The sequence below is a fragment of the Dasypus novemcinctus genome, chromosome 22 (genome assembly GCF_030445035.2).
Source record: "Dasypus novemcinctus isolate mDasNov1 chromosome 22, mDasNov1.1.hap2, whole genome shotgun sequence".
In the NCBI taxonomy this organism is placed as follows: domain Eukaryota; kingdom Metazoa; phylum Chordata; class Mammalia; order Cingulata; family Dasypodidae; genus Dasypus; species Dasypus novemcinctus.
In genome coordinates this window covers 69,342,677-69,350,587 of record NC_080694.1, presented here as the reverse complement: position 1 = coordinate 69,350,587, position 7,911 = coordinate 69,342,677, and positions in this window count along the sequence as shown.

Here is a 7,911-nt window from a genome sequence, read left to right as displayed (position 1 = left end):
ATAGGGGAACCCCACATGCAAGGAGTGTGCCCCATAAGGAGAATCACCCAACATGAAAGAAAGTGCAGCCTACCTAAGAATGGTGCCACCCACATGGAGAAATGACACAACAAGATGATGCAGCAAAAAGAAACACGGATTCCTGTGCCACTGACAACAACAGAAATGGACAAAGAAGATGCAGCAAATAGACACAGAGAACAGACAACCGGGGTGGGGGGAAGGGAAGAAAAATAAATAAGTAAATAAATTTTTTTAAAAAATAAAATAAAACAAAGTACACAGGCCCTGGAACAGGGAGGAGCAGTATACCTTGCAGGTCACAGGGCTGCATGGTGCAGTTTAAAGCTCACAGGTCCTAGAACAAGAGAAGCAGCAGACCTTACAGGCCACCAATGTCCAGGAGCAGCAGAACTCGCAGGCCACCAATGTCACAACTGCTAAATGATGGAAACTGTGGGAAACAAAGGCATGTTGTTTCCATGGAAGCAAGTTACTTCTTTGACCACTGAGTCAAGCTGTCCCTTATGATTATCGGTGCGGAGCACAATCTTGGCTGCGTCAGCACACCAGCAGGCAAAACAATACCTGGAGAACAGAACAACCTGGGTAACAGGATTTATGGTTACTGATTCTTATAATAATAGTTCCAGTAAAGTTTGTTGGGTTTTCATCAATCACTAGTTAATATAGTATGAGGTAAGGGTAATAGGTAACTTGATTTTGTGCTGAATGTCACATAGGTTAGGGGTATATATAGTAGCCCCTCAACTCAATAAACTTGTCTGATGAGCTTGAGAAATCAATGCTCTCAGATCCCCTGAACCCAATCTTTCTTTGTCTTTCATTCCCGATACCTCGGGTCACCGAACAAGTCTCCGACAGAAACAACCTGTGTCCATGAACTAATGAACAGATAAACAAGAAGTGATATATTCATATGATTGAGTATTTCTCAGCTATAAGAAGAAATCACTTGGGGAAGCACGTGACAACATGGAGGAGCCTTGAGGATATTATCTTGAGTGAATAAACCAGACATAAAGGATGACTCTTGTATGGTCTCACTGGTATGAACTAAACATAATGACTAGACTTATGGACTTGGCCTATGCAGTATCTATTTGTGGGAGATGGAATGTGGATGAGAAAGAGTCAAAGATGTAGGATGTATATAGAATGTTTAATAAGGCCAAATGTAAATATGTGGCAATGGTTGGACTTGATGGTAATACGTTATAATGAATATAACAGTGCTGATTTATGGATGTGATAGTCTAGAAAGATGAATGTTAGTTGGAAGACAGTTGGAGGATAATATGGGAAATATACAACAATGATTTGGGTAGATGAGGATATGGTTAATAATATAAATACAGGAATGTTCTTCTACAGGGTGTTAAGTATGTGAGGATATATGGGAAAATGTAATTTATGGGCTATACTTAACAACATTGTAATGTTTTTGTAACAAAATCAAACTTGGTACTATTTAATTCCTTTAAAGGTGAAAAAAAAAAAGAATATGGGATTTGGCTTTGTGAGATATGAATATGATAAAGCATTTTTTCTCTTCTTTTTTTGTCATTAATAAAGTGACCTTGACTGTGTCATTTAACTAATCTGTGTTCTGTGTTCATCTGTGTGTCTTTCTGAACACTAAAGGAACTGAGTTAGCAGTTACAATTAGATGAGATAAAAGTGCCTGAAAAAGAACTTTTTAGGAGAAATTTTTCCTTAAATTGTTGAGCTGCCTTTTTCTCTTATTTTATTCTTGTGAATTTGAAATAAGTGGTTAACAAATAAACTTTAAGAAAGGATGCAACATACACTGTTGAAATGACAACAAAGGATTTAGAATATTACAGACTTAGTTGATAAAGCAATGGCAGGGTATGAGAAAATTGAGTCCAGTTTTGAAAGAAGTTCTACTCTGTGTAAAGTTCTATCAAACAGCATCACATGCTACAGAGATAACTTTAGTGAAAGGAAGAGTCAATGAATGTGGTCAACTTCCTTATTTTAAGAAATTGCCACAGCCCCCCACCCTTCAGCAGATTCTACCTGATCACTCAGCAGCCATCGACATTGAGGCAGGACCCTCCACCAGCAAAGATTATGACTTGCTGAAGGCTCAGTGGAGGGTGACCCTATTTTTAGCAATAAAGTATTTTTAATTAAGGTATGTACATTGTTTTTTAGACAGAAGCTATTTATTGCACACTTAATAGACTACAGTATGGTGTAAGCATAACTTATTTTTATTCATTTTATTTTTTTATTATCTTCATTTATTTAATGTTACATTCAAAAAGTATATGGTCCCCATATACCACCCACCCCCCTCATCCCACTCCTCCCCCCATAACAACATTCTCCTCCATCATCATGAGATATTCATTGCATTTGGTGAATACATCTCTGAGCACTGCTGCACCTCATGGTCAATGGTCCACATCATAGCCCACACTCTCCCACAGTCCACCCAGTGGGACATGTGAGGACACACTATGTCTGGTAACTATCCCTGCAGCAGCACCCAGGACTACTTAAGCTCCCCAAAATGCCCCCAAGTCACATCTCTTCCTCCCACTTCCTACCCCCAGCAGACACCATGGCCACTTTCTCCACACCAACGCCACATTTTCTTCGATACCAATCACAATAGTTCATGAATAGAGTATCAGTAAGACCAATCTAATCTATACTCGATTCCTCCATCCTGTGGACCTTAGAATAGTTGTGTCCACTCCACATCTATATCAAGAGGGGGTTTAGATTCCACATGGATGCTGGATGCGGTTCTCCTGCTTTCAGTTGTAGGCATTCTTGGCTCCCTCATGTGGTGGTTGACCTTCTTCAGCTCCATGTCAGCTGAGTGGGGTAAGTCCAATAAACCAGAGTGTAGGAGTTGCGAGTCTGCTGAGGCTCAGGGTCTGACTATAACATGGTCAGTCTAGAGATTCTGGTCCCCTGGGTATACATTAAACCCCACCACCAACTACGGTTCCAATAAAAGTAACAGGAGACACTTGTGGACAAAGATCACATCTGAGTCCAGCTTCATCACACAGAAACACACACTCCAAAGTAAGGCTAACTGACATGGCACTGAGCTCCATCTGCCATGATCATAGAACCTGTGGGTCTCTGTAGCCCTCAGAAGAACCAATACCTAGGGTTGTATCTACTTTATCTGTCTCTGGGTCTCTGCTGAGGTGTCCTTAAGGGCAAACCCTCTGATAACCTCCCAGCACTTTTTGGAGACTCATAGCAATATAAACTCATTCATCCTTTCTATTTCCCCCTTTTATTAAGGTCAAAAAGCATTTTTAACTCCGTTATTATATGTAGACTGAGATGTTCTGTTGGTCTGAGTTGACCCTTTTATTCAAGGTCATTTTCTAGTTACATCATCAGCTCGTACTTGGTAGTAATCCCTTGGCACCAGGGAGGCTCATCCCCAGGAGTCATGTCCCACACTGGGGGGAAGAAACACTTTTACATGCTGAGTGTGGCTTTGAGAGTGGCCACATTTGAGCAACATAGAGGCTCTCAGGAGGCAAATTAGGCCCCTGAAGCTCTAGGCCTTGTTCTTATTTCAGGTGCACAGGCTCACCAAGCATAGTCATTATTATCAAGGGCTCATTTTTGGACCTTCCTTCTTTTTTGGTCTTTTATATTACACTTGGGGATTGTTGCTGTTCCTTTAGGGGCTGTGATAGAGCTCCCCTAGCTAGGAACTCAGCACTCCCTCAGTTGTTGTTTTTAATTGTTTCCACTATGAAAATATCCAAACAATCTTATGTACTCTGGATATATAACCTGTAGAACTCCCTGCCAACCATGTGTTCCCTGTCAATAACATCCCATACCAGTATCCCTTCCCTGTCATTGTTGAATCTCTCTGTGATCCAAAACTTCTTCAAAAGTGAAGCCCAATATATTTCCAGGTTCCATTAATAGTAAAGTGGAATACAGTGATGAGTTTAAAGGTTAGATATAGAACACATATTAATTTAGAAAAATTAAGGTAAAAATAAATTGGGGTATCAAGAAATTTAAAAATGCAAAAGCTTTGTTTTTGATGTTTTGTCGTCCATCACTGCAATAAGTGTTGCCCTGTATGCAAATTGGGAAGGCAATTACTTCTGTCTTTTCCTCAGTGTTCTTTTACTTCTTTTTTCCTAATTATTAAGCTTATCTTTACAAAAGTTTTAGATCACAGTAATTCATATATACAATATACAGTACTCCCACATATCCAACATAAAACCATTTTCCCTTCCACAGCAATAATCTTTTTACATATTCATACTATTTTTACTGAAACTGATGTACAGATATTGAGACAATAGCTTTCAAACAAGGTAACATTTGGGTTTACATTGTGGTTTATATTTTAGACTATACAATTTTCTAAATTTTTATTTATTGTTATGTTTTACATTATGATTTACATTTTAGCCTATCAGGCCTTATATATTTTTGGTGTCATTTAACATGTCTTATATCCCTCCATGCGTAATCCTGTGGAACACTTCTATTGCCCACACAGTTACATTGGTTCCATGTATTCAATCTTTCTCCCTTCCCTTAGTGCCCACAGTGACAATCAATCTTCATTGCTTGAAGAACCATGTTCAGAGATACTTGCAATAGGATTGAGTGATTGACATACTCAACTGCCCTAATGCACTGGGAGCCAACATTTCTCTCGAGAGATACAATTCCCTCTATTTGGAAACATCAGTCCTCCCCAGGGTGTGAGTATACCTTCATGCTGATTATATGGGTCTCTCTCCAATGATATAACCCACTATGGTAAAATGAGCACTCTCACACTCCCTAGGAGCCAATCCCACATTGAATTAACTCCTTTAATCATCTTAAACAGGTGACCTTCCTTATTATATTTTCTATATTTTTTTAAAGTCTTCTCAGCATTATACTCTCAACCAAATACCTGACAATCTCCTATGTTCATATGTTGCCTCACCCTCCCCCAGTTTCTTGAGGAATATTACCCAACTTCCTATCCCTAGCCCCCCTCAAGCCCACAAAGCCCCACCCAAAACTAACCCTATTCCCCCATTTTATCCCTCCCTTATACAAATACTTACCTCCAGCTTATTATAAATTTCATGATGTAGGTGTCAGCTTACATCATTTCTCTACCCCTCAATTTCCATTAGGCCTATCATCCAGTCTCTAGCTCTCTGAGGCAGCGTGGTTTGCTTATTTCATATCATTGAGGCCGTGTAGTATTTGTCCTTCAATGCCTGGGTTGCTTCACTCAACATAAGGTTCTCAAGATTCATTCATGTTATCACGTGTGTTTGTAGTGTATTTGATCTTAAAGCTGATTAGTATTCCATTGTATGTATATACCACATTTTATTTATCCATTCATCTGTTGATGGGCATTTGGGTTGATTCCAACTTTTGGCAATAGTGAACAATGCTGCTAAGAACATTGGTGTGCATATATTGGTTTGTGTCCTTGTTGTCAGTTCTACTGGGTATATACCCAGTAGTGGAATTGCTGGGTCATATGACAAATCTATAGCTAGTTTTTTGAGAAACCACCAAACTGTCCTCCAGAATGGCTGGATCCTTCTGCATTCCCACCAGCAGTGGATGATAGTTCCTATTCCTCCACATCCTCTTCAGCATTTGTAGTCTTCTATTTTTTTTCATAGCTGGCAATCTTATAGCAGTAAGATGGTATCTCATTGTAGTTTTGATTTGCATTTTCCTAAGAGCTAGAAATTTGGAGCTTTTTTTCTTGTGCTTTTTAGTCATTTGTACTTCTTCTTTGAAGAAGTGTCTGTTTAAGTCTTTCTCCCATTTTTTAAATGGGTTGTTTTTCTTTTTCTTTTCAAAATATAGGAGATTTTTATATATGCAAGTTATAAGTCTCCTATCAGATATATGGTTACCAAATATTTTCTCCCATTGTGTAGGCTCTCTTTTCACTTCCTTGACAAAATCCTTGGAGGTGCAGAAGGCTTTAATTTTGAGGAAGTCCCATTTATCTATTTGTTCTTTTGCTCCTTGTGCTTTTGGTGTGAAGTTCATGAAGCCATTTCCTATGACAAGGTCTTATAGATGTTTCCCTACACTGCTTTCCAAAGTCTTTATGGTCTTGGCTCTTATATTTAGGTCTTTGATCCATCTTGAGTTGATTTTTGTATATGATGTGAGTTGGTAATCCTCTCTCATTCTTTTACATATGGATATCCAGTTCTCCAGGAACCATTTGTTGAAGAACCATTCTCTCCCAGTTGAGAGGGTTTGGTGGCTTTATTGAATATTAGATGACTATATATATGAGGATCTATATCAGAACTCTCAATTCGGTTCCATTGGTCTGTGTGTCTCTCCTTATGCCAATACCATGCTGTTTTCACTAGTGTAGCTTTGTAGTATGTTTTAAAGTCAAGTAGTGTGATTCGCACAATTTCGTTTTTCTTTTTCAATATGTCTTTGGCTATTCAAGGCCTCTTTCCTTTCCAAATAAATTTCATAGCTAGTTTTTCTAGATACTTAAAGAATGCTGTGTTGATTTTTATTGGGAATGCATTGAATATGTACATCAGTTTTGCTAGGACAGACATCTCAATAACATTTAGTTTTCCTATCCAAGAACAGGGAATATTCTTCCATTTATTTAGGTCTTCTTTGATTTCCTTGAACAGTCTTGTGTAGTTCTCTGTGAATAACTTTTATACATCTTTAGTTAGATTTATTCCTAGGTGTTTGATTTTTTTATTTACTGTTGTAAATGCTATTTGTTTCTTAATTTCCTCCTGAGCTTGCTCATTATTGGTGTACAGAAAAGCTACTGATTTTTGCGCTTTGATCTTATAACCTGTGACTTTACTAAACTCACTTATGAGTTCTAGAAGCTTTGTTGTAGACCTCTCAGGCTTTTCTATGTATAGGATCATGTCATCTGCAAATAATAAAATTTTGACTTCTTCCTTTTCAATCTGAATGCCTTTTATATGTCGTTCTTGCCTCAGTGCTTGAAAAAGTACTTCTAAGACAATGTTGAATAGAAGAGGTGATAGTGGGCATCCTTGTTTTGTTCCTGATCTTAGAGGGAAAGATTTTAGGATTTCACCAGTATAAACGATGCTGCCTGTGGGTTTTTCATATATACTCTTTATCATGTTTTTGCAGTGTTTTAATCAAGAAAGAGTGCTGTATTTTGTCAAATGCTTTTTCTACATCCATAGATATAATCATGTGATTTTTTTCCTTCAATCTGTTTATATGGTATATTACATTGATTGATTTTCTTATGTTGAATCATCCTTGCATACCCGGAATGAATCCCACTTGGTCATGTTGTATAATTCATTTAATGTGTTGCTGAATACAGTTAGCAAGTATTTTGTTGAGGATTTTTGCACCTAAGTACATTACAGAAATTGGTCTGTAATTTTCCTTTCTTATGGTGTCTTTGTTTGTCTTTGGTACTAGGGTAATATGGGCATCATAGAATGAATTAGGTAATGTTCCTTCTGTTTTGATTTTTTGGAAGAGTTTCAGCAAGATTAGCATTAGTTCTTTCCAGAATGTTTTGTAGAATTCACCTGTGAAGGCATCTGGTCCTGACCTTTTCTTAGTTGGGAGGTTTTTAATGACTGATTGTTTCTCTTTACTTGTGATTGGTTTGTTGAGATCAGAAATTTCTTCTTTCACCAATACAGGCTGCTTTATGTGTTTCTAGGAATTTGCCCATTTCCTCTGAATTGTCATTTTTGTTGCAATATAGTTTTTCAAAGTATCCTCTTATGATAGTCCTTATTTCTGTGGAGTCAGGGGTAATATCTCCTTTCTCATTTATTATTTTGTGTATTTGCATCTTCTCTCTTTTTTTCTTTGTTAGTCTAGCTAAGT